This window comes from Polypterus senegalus, chromosome 1, assembly GCF_016835505.1.
Source record: "Polypterus senegalus isolate Bchr_013 chromosome 1, ASM1683550v1, whole genome shotgun sequence".
Taxonomy (NCBI): Eukaryota; Metazoa; Chordata; class Cladistia; order Polypteriformes; family Polypteridae; genus Polypterus; species Polypterus senegalus.
The window spans coordinates 277916783-277936166 of NC_053154.1; the positions used below are offsets into that span (position 1 = coordinate 277916783).

The following is a 19384-nucleotide window of genomic DNA, read 5'->3' on the forward strand; positions in this document are numbered from 1 at the left end:
TCAATCTCACGTGGCTGAAAGCCACTTGTCCCTCTAAGAATTTGGACGCCGACCGCTGTTGGGTCGTGTAACTATTTAGCAGGCGGGAGTCTCGTTTGTTTTTGGAAATAACCTGCCAAATCGCTCCACCAACTAAGAACTGCCATGCACCACCACCCACAGAATCGAGAAAGAGCTATCAATCTGTCAATCCTGTCCGTGTCCGGGCCGGATGAGGTTTCCTGTGTTCAGTCAAATGAAGCGAAAGGCTCCACACCTGGTGGTGCCCTTCCGTCAATTCCTTTAAGTTTCAGCTTTGTAACCATACTCCCCCCTGAACCCAAAGACTTTGGTTACCCAGTTGGCTGCCCGGCGGGTCATGGGAATGACGCAGCTGGATCGCCTGTTGCGGGGCCTGCATTGGTGAAGCAGATGAGACGGTAATGAAACAGAGGCACAGGGCTTATTGGTTTTTAAAGACTGCTTCCTTCATTGGGTTTTAACCAATGCACGGAACGAACCAACACACAATCGTCCGTGCGGCGCTCAGGGTGGAACGGAAGGAGAGGAGAAGGACATCCATTCTGCTCCCCCGTCATGCTAGTCTGCTGATTTCTTGTTCAGTATACACTGCCTGCTCATGTGCTCACCTCCAACTCGTCACTCGAGTCATTGTCGTCTTTGTACAGTCCAGATGCACCTGTGACTCACGTAGACTTTTCATTGCTCTGTGCGGTTTTGGCTGCCTTTCTATATATAATCCACCAAGACACCCGACCACGGTGGGAGGGGGGTGTGTACAAAGTGCAGGAGTATCTAAGAAGACGCATGTTTGTCGCTGATGCGAATTGCTGTATGTAGCGTTTAAAACAGTTTGCTATAGTGCACGCGTCGTAGCGTCGTAACGAAAACTCATTTTTAAAGACTGCTCACTTCATTGTGTTTTAACCTCAGTTGTAAAGGAACGTTTTAAGGATCCCATGGGATACCCCTCGCAAACAGTTTTACACGTCGCATATGGCGATTCACCTCCGCGAGAAACATGCCTCTATTAACAGTCAACGTGGGTCGGAACTGCATGTGACCTCTACGCCAGACGAATATAAATGACGCCGGTTTTTCTGTGTCGCCGCGTCCGAGTTGGTGGGCGTGGCTCTGTGAGTTGTCGTCGTATCCAATGGTCTTGGAATTGGTGGGCGTGGCTCCTTCCTGCGTGCGCCATAGGTGTCTCACTTGTCGGCGGCTTAGTGAATCCACGCCCCTTCTGGTGTGCTTTCCATGGTTGTCTTACCTTAGTGAATTATATATATAGATTATATTATATTATATAATATAAAATCCAATGTCTGTCTGTATGTCTGTCCACTTTTCACGAGAAAACTACTTATGGATTTAGATCGGGTTTTTTTCTATAATTTGGTTGAATATTCTGGTTGATTTTGCGACTTCTCTGATCGCGCTAAGAATCTTAGTTTGCTTGCAGGAGCGATATATTCGCGCTAATTCAACACAGAGGCTGTGGGCTGAGGGGAGGAGGAAGCATGACGTTGGGAGTAGGGAGCTGGGCCGGGCCCTCCTCACTTTCCTGTTTCACTACTATTATATGATTAGGTTCATTGGTATATTGCATTAGCCAAGCTAGCATTTTGCATTACAAGCCCTAATTTCCCCATTGAACACTTAATAAGAACAAGGACAGTGTTCTTTCCACTACGAAAGGTACAAGCCAGAAATAATGTCTTGAAGGGACACAAGTCCATAGCAGGACATACCCTCACACTTTCACCCATGAAAGGACCACTTAGAATTACCAAATGACTTAATGTTATGTATTTGGACTAGGAGAGTAAAGCAGAATTCTAGAAGAAATTGACACTGGCGGATTATGAACATACAGTGGTGTGAAAAACTATTTGCCCCCTTCCTGATTTCTCATTCTTTTGCATGTTTATCACACAAAATGTTTCTGATCATCAAACACATTTAACCATTAGTCAAATATAACACAAGTAAACACAACATGCAGCTTTTAAATGATGGTTTTTATTATTTAGGGAGAAAAAAATATCCAAACCTACATGGCCCTGTGTGAAAAAGTAATTGCCCCCTGAACCTAATAACTGGTTGGGCCACCCTTAGCAGCAATAACTGCAATCAAGCGTTTGCGATAACTTGCAATGAGTCTTTTACAGCGCTCTGCAGGAATTTTGGCCCACTCATCTTTGCAGAATTGTTGTAATTCAGCTTTAGTTGAGGGTTTTCTAGCATGAACCGCCTTTTAAAGGTCATGCCATAGCATCTCAATTGGATTCAGGTCAGGACTTTGACTAGGCCACTCAAAAGTCTTCATTTTGTTTTTCTTCAGCCATTCAGAGGTGGATTTGCTGGTGTGTTTTGGGTCATTGTCCTGTTGCAGCACCCAAGATCGCTTCAGCTTGAGTTGACGAACATATGGCCGGACATTCTCCTTCAGGATTTTTTGGTAGACAGTAGAATTCATGGTTCCATCTATCACAGCAAGCCTTCCAGGTCCTGAAGCAGCAAAACAACCCCAGACCATCACACTACCACCACCATATTTTACTGTTAGTATGATGTTCTTTTTCTGAAATGCTGTGTTCCTTTTACGCCAGATGTAACGGGACATTTGCCTTCCAAAAAGTTCAACTTTTGTCTCATCAGTCCACAAGGTATTTTCCCAAAAGTCTTGGCAATCATTGAGATGTTTCTTAGCAAAATTGAGACGAGCTAATGTTCTTTTTGCTTAACAGTGGTTTGCGTCTTGGAAATCTGCCATGCAGGCCGTTTTTGCCAAGTCTCTTTCTTATGGTGGAGTCGTGAACACTGACCTTAATTGAGGCAAGTGAGGCCTGCAGTTCTTTAGACGTTGTCCTGGGGTCTTTTGTGACCTCTCGGATGAGTCGTCTCTGCGCTCTTGGGGTAATTTTGGTCGGCCGGCCACTCCTGGGAAGGTTCACCACTGTTCCATGTTTTTGCCATTTGTGGATAATGGCTCTCACTGTGGTTCGCTGGAGTCCCAAAGCTTTAGAAATGGCTTTATAACCTTTACCAGACTGATAGATCTCAATTACTTCTGTTCTCATTTGTTCCTGGATTTCTTTGGATCTTGGCATGATGTCTAGCTTTTGAGGTGCTTTTGGTCTACTTCTCTGTGTCAGGCAGCTCCTATTTAAGTGATTTCTTGATTGAAACAGGTGTGGCAGTAATCAGGCCTGGGGGTGGCTACGGAAATTGAACTCAGGTGTGATACACCACAGTTAGGTTATTTTTGAACAAGGGGGCAATTACTTTTTCACACAGGGCCATGTAGGTTTGGATTTTTTTTTCTCCCTGAATAATAAAAACCATCATTTAAAAACTGCATTTTGTGTTTACTTGTGTTATATTTGACTAATGGTTAAATGTGTGTGATGATCAGAAACATTTTGTGTGACAAACATGCAAAAGAATAAGAAATCAGGAAGGGAGCAAATAGTTTTTCACACCACTGTATATATAAATCACATTCCTGCTCCAGTTCTGTGAGGCACAATCACTACCTGACAAATTGACTGACCACACCCATGTGTGTATTTGTGACATCCTAAATGAGTCTACAATGTGAAAATGTGAACTTCATTTTCAGTTTTGATTGCAATTTTCAGCTTCTGATAGTGTGCTAGATGAACTACAGGGACTGGCAAAAACACAAGACAAGATAGCGACAAAGTAGGATTATTTCTATCACAGTGTTAACAGAAACTTGTTAGTGACATGAAGCAGCTACTATGAGTACAACTGCTTTTAAACAAAGACCAAAGGATGACCATTATCTAAAAGGTAGGCAATAAGGACTGTATTGTATACAGAGACCCCTGCAGAGCCTCCATATACTTTTAGCTTGATTGTCCTGGTCGTCTCCTTTCACTGACCTGTGTGTATATGTCAAGGTGTGGCCTTCCCAATTTTAGCTACTTCTTTTTGATGGAGTTCTTGGGTTTTCATGGAGTTCTCACAACGTAGACTGGTTCGGGATATTTTTTCACTTTTATGCTATAGGCAAATCAAGCAGGTAACAGTACCTTCATAGCACTCTGAACTGATAACAAATAGATGGATGAAATATGGATGTCACATGACTGATGCTGACAGAGTGTAAAATCTGGCATCCCCAGATTCTACCCATCTAGTCAGAAAAGTTGATGACTTAAAATGAACTAATCACTTGAAGATACTGAGGCATCCTAAAGATAAAAAGGTTAGGCATATTTAATTAGGGATGTTAATAAAAGTCTAAACACGTTTTGGAGAGTTCCTTTAAAAGAAAATTTGTTATTTTTCTAATCAAAGGTGAAAGAGAATGTTTAATTCTCATTGTGCTATGGTAGGTGGTCCTAGCTCTTTTTCAATTGGGTGGGGGTTGATTTGATTTGAACTTAGTTTTCTCAAGTTTGCCATGCTTGTATGGAATGTTATTTGCTTTTAATAAATTCAATAAAATGTTAAAAAAGTAATAGTTATAGTAGTGTCTCATGTACAGAATACAGTGAAACTCTTACTTGCATCTACAACAAACATGTAACACATCTCCAGTCTCCGGGGCCGTGATAAACAAGAACTAATACTGAACTCCATTAGTGAAAGTTGTCATAGTAGATTTTTCATTAAACATTGACGACTCATGGGATTTTCTCCCAATCATAATGTGGGAGGATTGCAAATCCTTATCATTTCAATGCAGCTTCTTTAAATGAGCATTGTATTCCAATATGTTGTTTCTGTGTTTTAGTTGTTCTTCACTCATTAACCTTGTGGTTACTAAATAAACATGACATATGGAACAGGGTTCAATGTTTATTGCAGCATCACTGGTTTTCTTGGGCCTGCTGTGTAAAGAAGTTCACTCCACCATGTCATACTCTGGCCATGTGACATTCTCTGTTGCCTGGCAACAGAACCATGAGAAATGTTACCACTAGAGGACCTCATTGAATTCATCAAGCTCATTTAAGAAGGTAAGAATTTCCCATTCAACCGGCAGAGTCACTGCTTCAACTACATGACTTCATGACACTTTGTAATGCCCAGATTAAGCTTTATTAATGTCTTTGATCATTTTGAAGACATGAAGTAGATTCCACATAGTGTTTTTAAGGCAAAAGAGGTTTAATTCCTTTAACCTATAAGAGTAGAACATGCCCTTTGGCCCAAAAATGCAACTGCTATGACTTTTAAACAGTGTAGTGACTATACATGTGCTCAAAAGTCAAGCTATGTTCTTACTAGTATAGGTAACAGTCATGTGACTTCCTGTTTGATGATTGACGTCTGTGTTTAAGAGAAGTGGTTATACTTTAGCTGTGTATCACTGTCTCATTCTTAGTATTTTTAGTATTATCAAGTCAAGTTGTAGTTCTTGTAAACCAAACATTAGGTTTTTGTTTGGACTCATAAATTTAAATTCTTACCAGTCACTGTCATGCACACGTTTAAATAATCAGAACTTCATCTATGTCAGTGTATGTTCTGTTTATAATATAATAAATCTGAGCTGCAGCATTTGCATAGAAGATTATCAGATTCTTTTTAAAAAGCATTCAAATTGTAACTAAATGTACTGTATCTTAAATGTGAAGGCTGCCTGGACATTTTACAATTTTCCTCTTTTTCAGTACAGAGTCTACCCATAATCCAACAAATATCACAGTTTTGTCTTCTTCAATGTGTTGTCATTCTACAGTCCAACAAGATTATGGAAGACATTTCTGCAATATATAAAAGCATTTTTATATATAAAACCTTTCAAAGATCCAAGAGGACAGTAGGAAAAAGATCTATCACTCATCATATCAGAAAAGGAGTAAAAGGTAGCAATGCAGAGAATTCACTCAAGCTCCATATGCGCAAAGCATAATATTACTCAACTCAAAATTATATATCGAGCACATCTGTCTCATTTAAAATTGTCCAAAATGTTTCCAGGGCAAGATCTAACTTGTGAACGCTACAATCAAGTTCCAGATTCACTGGGTCACATGTTTTGGTCCTGCACCAAATTAACATCATTCTGGACCAAAATCTTTAAATGCCTTTCAGACAGCCATGGTGTCACAATCCCTCCTAACCCTAACAGCTGTGTTTGGTGGACTCTCAGATGGGCTTAAAGTGGAGAAGGACAAACAAACTGTGATTGCCTTCACTACATTATTGGCACGCAGACTTATTTTGCTAAACTGAAAGAATCCTAACTCTCCTCTTTTAAGTCAGTGGGTAGCTGATGTTTTATACTATTTGAAATTGGAAAAAAATCTAATTCTCTGTTAGAGGATCTGTGCACAACTTTTTCAAAACCTGGCAGGATCTAATTAATAACATTTTAGATTAATCTCTAAAGCACTGAGGAAGTAGATTCTCTTTCCATTTCTTTTTCTTCTCCATTTATCTTTATCCGCTTATTAAACTTATCAATTTACTTATTTTTACTGGCTTTAAGTTTTACTCTGTTGGCCATGCTCTCTTTCTCAGGGGTGGGGGTTGATTTGTTTTTGATCCTAATTTTGTAAAAATTGATCTATTTGTATGGAATGATTACAATAAAATCAATAAAACTAGCATAGCAAAACACCCGTTTATTAAATAGGATTAATGATACAATGGCACTTTTGCCAGTTTCGCTCGCGTCTTATGTTTATGAAGCTGTGTTTGCAGGAAATGCCTTACTTCTCTCTTTCTTCATGCTTCTTGTTACTTATCTTCGCTGGGTATTCTGGCCCTGTTGTGGATGCCAGGAGACGTGACATACAAACATTTGCTATCTTATGCCAGCCACTTGCTTTTGATTACTGAACATTGCCACCCTTTTGAGGATGGCAGAAAACATTACATCTGGGCAAGAGCATGGATACCAGGGACAAAAGGACGTCTTATTGCTAAAATTATGCTTTTGTCTTGTTAATACCTTGTCCATCTAGAATCTAAATAATCTTTCCTTTGGCAAGCAGTATTAAATCTGCATATTTTGGCAAAAGACCTGGAAGTCATTTGAACACTGAAGGATCAACCCATGAAAGTGGAAGGCACTGGCATCCAAAACTGAATGACAATATGTCTCTTCATTGATAAAAGATGGTTCATGTCATCACGTATTCTACTTGGTTGTCTTCAAAGTGCTCTATTGTACTTTAGCGGCTTGTCTCAAAAAAATCGCTTGACAGTGAAGGGGAATATAGAAAAAAATGAACACGATATAAAAAGCTTTGACAAGTCTTCTTATGGCTACTTTTGTCTTGCAGCCTACGTTAAGATATTCATGTGATGCTCCAAGGATTATTCTGAATGGCAATTGGTTTTGCACTTTTACTGCTTCATTTTGTCTCTGGCCAGCTTTAGACTGCCGCATTTACTATTCACAAACAACAGACGGCACTAACTGTTTGGTGACAGTCACACTGAATGAAGTATGTGGAGGCTGCAGCACAGTTATATATATATATATATATATAAACCTGATCTTGTTGAAATTACTTACTTTGACTATAGTGAAAAGTCAAGCAAAATGACAGCTTTTATTGGCTAACTAAAAAGATTATAACATGCAAGCTTTCGAGGCAACTCAGGCCCCTTCTTCACGGTACAACACCCTAGTATTACTTTGACTACAAAGGCTTTTACATTAAGCATGGCTTTCCGCGTACTGCTTACAAACCTTCTGCCCACGTCCCACTTAAAAATCCACATATTAGTCGAAGGGGTTGCAGAGAGTAACACAGAGAAGAGATTTTAGTAATCTCACTTAGCCATCCAGACAAATGAAAATTCTAATCTGCTACAAGCTCAGATCTGTGAGTGCACATAACAGGGGAGAGGGGAGAAGCCAGTCACTGGTGGTAGTTTTTTTTCTTGGTCAATCAAAGAGGTGATTGACAAATTCTCTCTGGTGGTTAAGAATGAGGTCTGAGAGTCCTGAGGTAAAAAAGAATTGGAAGTCAAGGACTTCACTGCTTCACAATATATGAATACAATAAAAAGGACAGCAAAAGCAACAAATCCCCAATTTTTAACCAACCCAAACCTTTTGTCTCAACCACAGGGAAAAAAAAAAACAGAAAAAAACCCTCAGCATGCCAGCACAAGGTGAAGACCCTCATGGACATAATCCATATAGAGAAATGACAAGGGGATCAAGAACACAAGGACTCAAATAATGGGAGCAAGAGGATTGCTGGATTATGCAGCATAGAAAGCTATGTAGCCTTGTGATCAAGTCTATGGCCTGGAAAACTCCAAATTGTTTATTCAGTCCCTGCCTGTGACTCACAATGTGGCACTGAGAAATTAACTTCATTTGAAAGTGGCTGCAATGTAGGAGTAAAAAGATAGCCAACTTTATACAGTTGAGGAGAAGAATCAAGAGATGATATTTGAAAGAAGCAGAGCTGGGGCACAAATCCCAGAGCATTGGCCGCTAACAGAATTGATGCCTTGAGGAGAATCCTGTGGAGTTTCTGGCCACATTGAGCCTGGAGGGTCCGAGAGAGAGAAACATTAAGTCAGGATCTATGGATGGGTTAACCAGGAAGTGACGCACCACCACATTGTCACAATCTTCAGCTCTTTAAGATTATTATGGTGTGTTATGTTTTTTATTCTTTAGTTGGATTTTTTAAGTTTAATTCTTTTTTATACTTCACATCTGCATTGTTGCTTCCTGAACGACATTATCCATGGCTAATCTCTCGTGGTGGAGCCTATGAGAGCCCATCTCTGACATTTTGGGTGTAATGTTACATACGAATAAAGAGGTGCCCTTTTCTTTTCTGAGAGTCATTCTTGTTTGTCACACAGACAGTGCACTCGGTCCCTCCATAGTAGTGTACCTCCGACCAGTGAAAGGTGAAGCCTTCTAGTACTGGGCTCACTATGGGGCAGTTGCCACTTTACTTCTGCTGTAGTGTAGACTGTGGAGCTCTTGTAAATACTTTTCCAGGGGGAAAGAGATGGTCACGGGTAGAAGTCCCACCAAAATGAAAGAGAAGGAGGCAGTGGGAGAGAGAAAGAGTAACATGGGGTATCAATTTTGAGAATGTCAGCATGCCAGTGGTGTGGTTGAGGTACACGATGGACCAAAATTTAAATCTTTTAAGAGTTCATAGAATGTTTTGTGGCAACATGTTCAGCAAATGCCTGGGAACGAAGCAACCAACACACATTAAGTATAGCTAACCTGTTAATTTTTAAAGCTACGGAGGACTGAAGGAGGCAAGTTCTATTACTTCAGGCCACATTTTGGAGGTAAAGAAAGGGAGAGCTCACCAAAACCAAAGGCCATCTATGACCCAGAAGTGTTGTTTCCCTATTGTAATTGTAATATTAGTGTTTGGCTTATATGTACCTTTTGTCTGTTGTGATTTTTTCACACATGAAGAATCAATTTCTGGCATTATTTTCACGTTTTGCAGGAGCTGATCTTCATTACCCTTTGGTTTCCTTTTTTTTTTTTCTTTATTTCGCCTTATACAATTTCTTGTATTAGGAATTTGTTAGCTTTCACATACCCCTTGGGGTCAGAGCGCAGGGTCAGCCATTGTACGGTGCCCCTGGAGCAATTACAGGTTAAGGGTCTTGCTCAAGGGCCCAGCAGAGTAGGATCTCTTTTGGCAGTGACAGGGATTTGAACCGGCAACCTTTGGGATACCAGCACAGATCCTTAGCCTCAATATGTGACACTGTGGATTTGATCACATGATCTCGTTAATTGTGCTTGTGAGTTCATAAGATGTAAAAATATAAATATGATGGTGATCACACACAGATATTAACCCTCAGTAGGTAAAAGCTCTTAATCATCATAGCAATAGTTAGATTTCTTTCAAGTAAACCTTGGCAGTAGGATTTTGTGTTCTGATCATGACCATTTTTCTGATTGTGATATTTGACTTTGTTTAAATGTTTGTTTGCTGCGCTTGACTCCGCCAGTATTCTGACCCTCATTTGTCTTTTGATCATAAACCCTCATTTCTCAATCGTCTCGTGGCTTTTCAGTGCTTATAATAATCCTCGGCCACTCTGCATGTCCATACCATATTTTAACCAGAATAACCCTAAATGTGTTTCAAGGCCTTTGTCTGGAAGTAACGTCAACATGCACTAGTGTGCTTGGAGATGAGAGGAGAGTTTTGTAAAAGCTCATCAGCAGGTGACCCTGCTGTTACAATCATTTCACTTAAAGCAGGGGTGTTAAACTCCGGGCCTGGATGGCCGCAGTGGCTGCAGGTTTTCATTCTAACCCTTTTCCTAATTAGTGACCTGTTTTCACTGCTAATTAACTCCCTTTTCCTTCAATTTAATAGCCCTTTTTTTAAGGATTCAATCCTCTGAATTGATTCTTTTCTTCATTAAATGGCAGCCAAACAAAAATAAGACATGAAACAAGCCAACAGATGACCAGCTAAGTTGGGGCTTCAAACTCCAACCAATTTCACTCCAGCCAGTGTCTTAATTAGATAGATAGATACCAAGGGGAAATTCGTATACTCCAGCAGCAGCATACTGATAAAGAACAATATTAAATTAAAGAGTGATAGAAATGAAGGTATAGCAGACAGACAATTTTGTATAATGTTAACGTTTACCCCCCCGGGTGGAATTGAAGAGTCGCATAGTGTGGAGGAGGAACGATCTCCTCAGTCTGTCAGTGGAGGAGGACAGTGACAGCAGGCTGGCACTGAAGCTGCTCCTCTGTCTGGAGATGATACTGTTCAGTGGATGCAGTGGATTCTCCATGATTGACAGGAGCCTGCTCAGCACCCGTCGCTCCGCCACGGATGTCAAACTGTCCAGCTCCATGTCTACAATAGAGCCTGCCTTCCTCACCAGTTTGTCCAGGCATGAGGCATTCCTCTTCTTTATGCTGCCTTCGCGTAGAAGAGGGCACTCGCCACAACCGTCTGATAGAACATCTGCAGCATCTTATTGCAGATGTTGAAGGACACCAGCCTTCTAAGGAAGTATAGTCGGCTCTGTCCTTTCTTGCACAGAGCATCATTATTGGCAGTCCAGTCCAATTTATCATCCAGCTGCACTCCCAGGTATTTATAGGTCTGTACCCTCTGCACATAGTCACCTCTGATGATCACAGGGTCCATGAGGGGCCTGGTCCTCCTAAAATCCACCACCAGCTCCTTGGTTTTGCTGGTGTTCAGTTGTAGGTGGTTTGAGTTGCACCATTTAACAAAGTCCTTGATTAGTTTCCTATACTCCTTCTCCTGCCCACTCCTGATGCAGCCCACAATAGCAGTGTCGTCTGTAAACTTTTGCACGTGGCAGGACTCTGAGTTGTATGGGAAGTCCAATGTATATAGGCTGAACAGGACCAGAAAAAGTACAGTCCCCTACGGCACTCCTGTGTTGCTGACCAGAATGTCAGACCGGCAGTTCCCGAGACGCACATACTGAGGTCTGTCTGTAAGATAGTTCATGATCCATGCCACCAGGTATGAATCTACTCCCATCTCTGTCAGCTTGTCCCTAAGGAGCAGAGGTTGGATGGTGTTGACGGCGCTAGAGAAGTCCAGAAACACAATTCTTATAACACCACTGCCTCTGTCCAAGTGGGAGAGGGATCGGTGTAGCATATAGATGATGGCATCCTCCACTCCCACCTTCTCCTGGTATGCGAACTGCAGAGGATCGAGGGTGTGGCGAACCTGTGGCCTCAGGTGGTAAAGCAGCAGCCACTCCATGGTCTTCATTACATGTGACATCAGAGCGACAGGCCGGAAGTTGTTCAGCTCACTAAGACGTGATACCTTTGGGACTGGGGTGATGCAAGATATTTTCCAAAGCCTCAGGCCTCCCCCCTGTTCCAGGCTCAGGTTAAAGAGGACTCCCCAGCTCCAATGCACAGGCCTTCAGCAGTCATGGCGATACTCCATCTGGACCCGCTGCTTTGCTGGCACAAAGTCTCCTCAGCTCTCTGCTTACCTGGGCTGCTGTAATTGTGGGTTGGGGGAAACTCTCTCCTAGGCTGGTATCAGCAGAAGGATGGGTGGAGGATGAAGTACTCTGAGGTGAGAGTGGGTTAGGGTGGTCAAACCTGTTGAAGAAGTTGTTCATCTGGTTTGCTCTCTCCACGTCTCTCTCAATGGTGGCACCCCGCTTCGAGCTGCAACCAGTAATGATCTTCATCCCATCCCACACTTCCTTCATGCTGTTATTCTGCAACTTCTGCTCCAGCTTTCTCCTGTACTGCTCCTTCGCAGCCTTGAGCTGGACTCAGCGTTCCATCTGCACGCGCTTGAGTTCATGCTGATCACCGCCTTTAAAAGCCCTTTTCTTCTGGTTCAAAAGGCCCTTGATGTCACTTGTAATCCATGGCTTGTTGTTAGCATAGCAGCGTACTGTTCTTACTGGAACTACAATGTCCATACAGAAGTTGATGTAGTCAGTAGTGCAGTCAACAACCTCCTCAATGTTCTCAATATGTGATCCCTGCAGGATATCCCAGTTCGTAGTTCCAAAGCAGTCTCTCAGAGCCTGCTCTGCCTCAGGGGACCACTTCCTGAATGAGCGTGTGGTTTTGGTAGCTCCCTCACTCTTGGTTTGTAGTGATGCTGAAGCAGAACCAGGTTATGATCTGCTTTCCAAAGCGCAGGCAGCAGGGTGGTGCTGTATGCGTCTTTATCGTTTGCATACAGTAGGTCAATAGTCCTATTTCCACGGGTGTTACAATACACCCACTGGGAGAAGACAGGTAATGTTTTGTCCAGCGTCACATGGCTAGTCTCCAGCGATTAGCACAAGTGCCTCAGTGTGCTGTGTTTGTAACTTAGCAACCGTGGAATAGATGATGTCACCCGCTATCTCCACGTCCACCCGAGGAGGGATGTAAACAATAACAGCAATCACGTGTCCAAACTCTCTAGGAAAGTAATAGGGACGCAAACTTACGGCCAACAGTTCGATGTCCCTGCAGCAAGTGGAGATTTTAATGTTTATATGAGCAGAGTTGCACCACCCTGTATTGACATAGAGAGCGATACCTCCTCCTTTCTGCTTCCCGCAGGTATTTGTGTCTCTGTCCGCTCTAACAGTGCTAAACCCGGGTAGCTCCACGTTAGCATCTGGGATGTTAGTTGTTAGCCACGTTGCACTAAAACACAGCAAACTGCATTCTCTGTAAGTCCTGACATAGAACCTATTATTTAATTCCATGGCTTGTTTCTGCACTCATTCCACCACAGCAGACATTTCCAAAACTGTTGATTTTCTGTTTTTTCTAAGAACCCCATTAAAATGTTTTGGTGACCTGAGCAGATTAACCTTACTAAGATCATCACCTTCCTTTATTTTCAGATACTGTGGTTAGCTGGTCATGTGGAGGCTCGTTTTGTGTCTCATTATTGTTTGGCTGCTAATTAAGGAAAAAGGAACAACAAAGGTGCCTGAGTCAAGTTAATTAAAACTGAGTTAAAAAAAATTAATTAGCAGCAAAAACTGGTCACTAATTAAGAAGATGGTTAGAATGAAAACCTGCAGCCACTACAGCCCACCAGGACCAGAGTTTGACACCCATGACATAAAGGAACACCAGATGGAAATTTGAAGGTGACCTCTGACACCAAAGTTTTGATTTAACAAGAGGTAGAAGAATAGGGAGCATGCACTGGGAGTAATGGATCCCTAGTGGGAGTTGTAGCAACACATTTTGGGATTGGGTAGCAACACCCATGTGAAGCAATCTTAGAGTCCTCAGAAATAAGGAATGAGTTGAACTTGTGCATATATACTTTTTGTTTTGTTTATTTGTTGATATTTATCTAATACAATGGATAAATGTTGAACAATTCATTAGCCATATACCTCATAGACATCATGATTCTTACAGATTAGGAAATTATATAGTCAGTAAGTAAAGCAATGTGAAAAAGAGCAATATGGTTGCCTAAAACATGCAATACCCAGTACACCATAAAAAATAAGCACAATAATCAGTGAAATGTGCTTTTTAGTCAATCTTCAAGGCAGTCTTAGATGTTCTTGTCTGACTGGAGCCAGGAACAGAGCCCATGCACAATCAGTACAGTATGCGACAGTTGTGAGTTCAGGATGTCCGAGATCGATTAATCAAAACTTCGAAACAGTCAGCTATTTCTGCTGATGTGAGGTCACTGCATGATTCACAAAGATCCAGGATAAGCTACATAACAAGATGTACTGGGGCAGTGACAAACATTGAGAGCTGCTATAGTATATCAAATGAACCCTGGGCTGCAATTTCTGAGGGTTTGGACCAAATCTTATTTGATACAACCAGACATTTGGACAGCAGTAAAAACATTTAAGATACAATTGCAGCATTTTGTGCTACTGTTATTTGTTTTTTCTGTCATACTAGTTACATGACAGAGACTGCCACTATGGCTGCTGGTTGATATAGCAGCACACTGTGGGGTGTGTGATGTCACAGCCATATGCTCTTTGGGGTATAAGCCACATCTTTAGGGAATTATTAATGATTTTGACCAAAAATTTATGTTGATGTTTAGTTTTGCCCTTTCTGTAAGTTGGCTTAGTTCAGATTGTTAGTGCTTCTACTCTTGCTTCTGTATAACTGTTGCTTCCAGCTTGTTCTTAAATCTCTTCCACTCAATTTTCATGCTAGTCTCCATTTGAAATAGCCACAGAAGACATGGTTTAAAAAAAGATATGTTTATACTCATACTGTTGTTTTAAAAAATGTCTACAACAGGGGTACCCAATGTGTCAATCACGATCGACCGGTAGATTGCAAAGGTAGTGCAGGTAGATCGCGTTGCATTCCAAAAAAATTTTTTTAAACGTTCGTCCATCATATATTCTCCCTATGGCATTTGCCACTTGATTGACATACAGGGCAGTCAGTCTGAGATCTCCTTTCTTCTAACACACTGGTCACCCCGCACGCACGATCAAACGCGTGAGCTACTGCAAAACTCCAGCTGTGATCTAGTTAGCCTTCCAATTTATATCGACTAAAGAAGGATTGTTTGGGGAGAATATGGGCTTTATGTGGAATTGTAAGAGGATTTGTTTTCTCACTATGTCACAATCGAAGTGCGTTTGTCTGATCTGTCAATCTATCATTGCTATTCCAATGAAGGAAAATGTGGAAAGGCACTTTCAAACTGTTTATAAAAACTTCGAAACTGACTTCCTTCCGAAAAGCTATCTGAGAAAGAGAAAGGAGAGGGAACTAAAATCGCAGTTAATCGGACAGCCGTCATTTTTCACTCGGCTGAATTCAAAAGCTCCTTGACTGCATTATTCGGCTGTACTTATTTATGCGAGTCTGCCTTTTCTGACATGAAGATTATTAAATCAAAATACTGTAGTGACCATAAATGTATTGAATTGTTATTGTGCCATAAAGGTTATTCAGTTATGCAAGGTACAACAACATATATGTTATGTATAAAGTATACTCAGTATATATATATATATATGTATATATATATATATATATATATATAGCATTTTTAATGTAGGTAGATCATTTCGACCTGGTCATTTTAAAAGTAGATCGCAAGCTGAAAAAGTGTGGGCACCCCTGATCTACAACATTTCAGAGTCATAAACTGAATGCTGTAAGAGATGCCTCAAACCCAACTGGCCGCAGATGAGCAAGCTACCCTATTCTTGGGGATTGCTACCCCCTAGTGGAAGAGAGGGTAAACTGCAGGAGGCACACTTTCTGATTTGTACTAAGTTTAACTGAAGGAGCTTGAAAGGCAAGCATCTATTCATCCATCAATTTATTTAATTGGCGGGTCGTGAGTTGTGGTCTTGGTGAAGTGTTTTTTAACGGAGCAGCTACCATGCACCTTATTTTCTCTTTTTCAAAGAATAAGCTCAGTATTTTTCAAACAGAACTTATTTTTTCATTATCTTGGTATATGTATTAATTGCCCACGTGAAATTGTGTTCTAAAGAGAAGCATTTTTTATAAATTTTAAAAATCCCTTGCCCACTCTTGTTCCTCATAATGAAGGTAAAGGACACCATTAAACATGAAAACAAAAGCATTCAAACTTTTTTTTAAAGACAAGAGTGTGATTGAGTACTGATTTGTGCCTTCAGGTTGCACATAATACTTCAAATTATTGTATCCATGTCATTTTAGGAAGAAAAAACAAGAAAAAAGGAAAACATTTCTGTGAGAATCTGCCACTTAAAAAGGAGGACAGATATGTGCTTTACTCAGATGCGCGTCTTTTTCCACGGCACCCTTTAGGGCCTGAGGAATGGATTCACCTCAAAGAATTGTCTCCAAGCACTCTTATTGATATTATTGAATGTTGATGCCCAGATGTGAACTTCCATCTCTGTACTATAAAGAATTAGACAATAATCACTGAAAAAGTCACACTCTCCTTCACTCACTGTTTTTCACTCTATAGAAGTTATTCTCGGCACTCCAAAAACAAAAAAATCGTACATGAGAATTAGTAAACTTTGCACCACGGAAATGAAAAGAGTTTATAATTAATTGCAGAATTACAGTATTTGAGGGTTCCTCTAGAGTGCCTCCTTGTCTTGCACAATTAGGCTCAAAAACTAATCTGCTCAACGTCATCTCATAACAGGCTTAATTTTTGAGTTTGGTATTTTTCTGTCCAGACGTTTTAGCTCTGGACCATCCTCAAGAAACTGTGACACACATATAGATACACACACCCATTACTGAGATATCAATGTTTTCGGTATCAGGGGACCCTAAAACATCAAGATCCAATTAGATTTTGACGAATCTAAAGCTTTCGCTCCTCCCATCTAGACGATAGGTTATGGTGGAGGAAGGCGCAAAGCAAAAATGATTGCGTTATTTCAGCTGATGCAAAAATCATGCACAAGTGTGCTTCAGCGGTCTAGTGAGAGAAAGCTTGAGCAAGCACATGGCATGCAATCAAGTGACAAGAGCTTATAGGCATACATTTAGTTTTAACCGGACTGAAGTTTAGTACGATTAGCTCTGATGCTTTAGCATAGGCAGAGTGGTAGATCAGGGCTGTCGTTCCTGTCTCACAGCCCTGAGAAGTTTACATGTTCTCCTCGAATGTTTATGGATTGAATGGTATCAGTGAGTGTCATTGAGCTTACTCTCTCAAGCATATTGTCCTCACTTCTTTTTTGTTACCATATCCTCGGGTAGAGCAACACAGCATGAGCTATACATGGGGATAATTGGTTTGTGGTGTCTAAATCTGTTCACCGTATATACTCGCGTATAAGGTAGGTCTTGAAACCTGAAAAATCAATCATAAAATCACACTCGACTTATACGACCGATCAAAAATACAACACTTAAATATCTTCTTGCCTTCTTCAATCTCGCACCAGTTTCTCAGACACATCGAATTTTGGTTACCAATTTCTTTCACCACTTCAACAGCTTTTAATTTAAAACCAGCTTCATATTTTCTTCTGATCGAACGCTCTATCATAGATAAGGGATGCTCTTACGATAAAGGTGTATGAGGGTGTGAGATACAAAAAACACAAAACAGTTTGGGTATTACTGTGTGGTCAGGTAGGCACAATGCATAGAAAAAAAAGGCAGTGTGCTCCGTGGTTACTCTCTCATATCATAATCTTTTGGACAAATAGTGTGAGTTTTCCATATTAGACTTATACGACCGACATTATAAAATACCAGAAATTATACGCTAAAATCAAGTCCTGACATATCTATGGGAGAACTTAAATGCGAGTATATACGGTAATTGTGATTTTACTCTGTTGCACACTCTGCCTATATCATTTGCTCCCTTATTTTTTATTTGCCATGCCTTCACAAAACATGCTACTGGAAGTAATGCTCAGAGTTGGTTGAGCAAAAAATCCTTGATGGGATGCAACTCATTCATCCAGCTGTGTTCTACTTTGCTACTATACTTGAGTATGTTTAGAGAATATTTCTTACATATAGCAAATGTTCTGTCTACTTTCACTTTAATGTCAACATTTTTAAACAAAAATGGTCCAATTTACACAAAATATTTTGCTACCGACATTTAGTACTGCAATATTAAAGCAGAAAACAATTAATGATTAATTACCTGAAATAAACACTTCTCCACTTTTCAAACGTGTGCTGCTGGTGCTATCCTTTGGTCATCTACACAGTCTATTCTACGTGCACCAAGCTGGAGTTTACAGAATGGGGCGGGGCTGGACGATGGTGACACGTGACATTGATAACACAGCTGTTACGTGTGTTGCTCACATGTCTTCTCACATTATCTTGAGCATCAGGGCTCCAAAACAGTCATAAACTATTTGGAAAACCACAGGAAAAACTGAAAGGCCAGTCCTTTAAATGTGAAACTAGGAAGTGATAAAATCTAGGTAAAACGCTTAATTAATCATTACTTAATGAAATGCAAAGGCTTATTAAGATTGTTTTGATCCTTCCTGTCATCATTAAACTAATTCTGCCAATTTTTTATAGTTAGGTGTTATTTGAGCAAAAATATGGGCCTGTTATGGGGCCAGCAGACACTTGATTTAAACGAAAACCAATTAATTGTTCATATTTTGAAAGCTCACTTTACAAAGGGGGTTTCAGAAACAGATTAGGTCCTCAAGGAAGTCTGCATGCCTTTCCTGTTAGAGCCCACCCCACTGATTCAGGATACAGTTATTAAGACGTTCACACACTTTGAATGTTGTTCCATCAAGTTGCAGTTACATGACTCATACATACTGTCATGGGAGGACCTGCTATGAAATTAATGAAGCGTAAACTTCAGTGCTCCTTATCTCAGAAGGGTTCCAGAAGCGACTTAAATTTTCATCCCTCCATAACTTGAAAACTATAAGGCATAGGAAACCCGTACTGACACCTGCGACTTGACGTGTGATAATCCAGTACTGCAATTTTAATAAAAATCTGAGATGTAGTGGTTACATTTTTAAAAAAAAATTGTGGTGATCTGTCAAGGAACAACCCCACTGAAGAAGATAACAGTGGTTACCCAGACCACATTGTTGGCTGAGAGTGAGCCCTATGACAGCGTGGGCCTACTCCATGCTTCCACTTCCTGCTTCGGAAGCCCTTGAACCCAACACCGTTGGTAATGTAACCAGATGAGCTGGTCTGATGGGGACAAATCAAACTGAGCAAGGGGATGGTGCAAAAAGTGAAAAAGTACTTGTGTTAAAAAATACTCAAATAAACAGTGTCCAAAAAGAAAGTGCAGTGATTCCAAGCTAATAAATGAATAATCCATAGAAACAGGGTGAATAAAAGAGGAGGTTAAATAATCCAATAAATAAATCCTTTAAAACAAGGTTAAAAACAATGGCTGGAAGCAGTCCCCTTTATAAAAGCCATGTGCCTTCTTTTAGCTGCTGGCTCCCCTGCTTC

The 19384-nt window shown here is 40.7% G+C and overlaps 1 protein-coding gene and 1 long non-coding RNA gene across 3 annotated transcripts in view; one reads left to right on the forward strand and one right to left on the reverse strand.

The window, feature by feature from the left end:
- The window catches only part of LOC120542571, a 33231-nt gene extending 23772 nt beyond the window's left edge, over window positions 1-9459 (forward strand). The window contains exons 2-3 of the long non-coding RNA XR_005636207.1: window positions 4843-4994; window positions 8069-9459. This is a non-coding gene — a long non-coding RNA (uncharacterized LOC120542571). The remainder of the gene's footprint in view (window positions 1-4842; window positions 4995-8068) is intronic.
- LOC120542545 (Kv channel-interacting protein 2-like) overlaps window positions 1-19384 on the reverse strand; it is a 718730-nt gene that overhangs the window by 461817 nt on the left and 237529 nt on the right. The window lies entirely within an intron of this gene.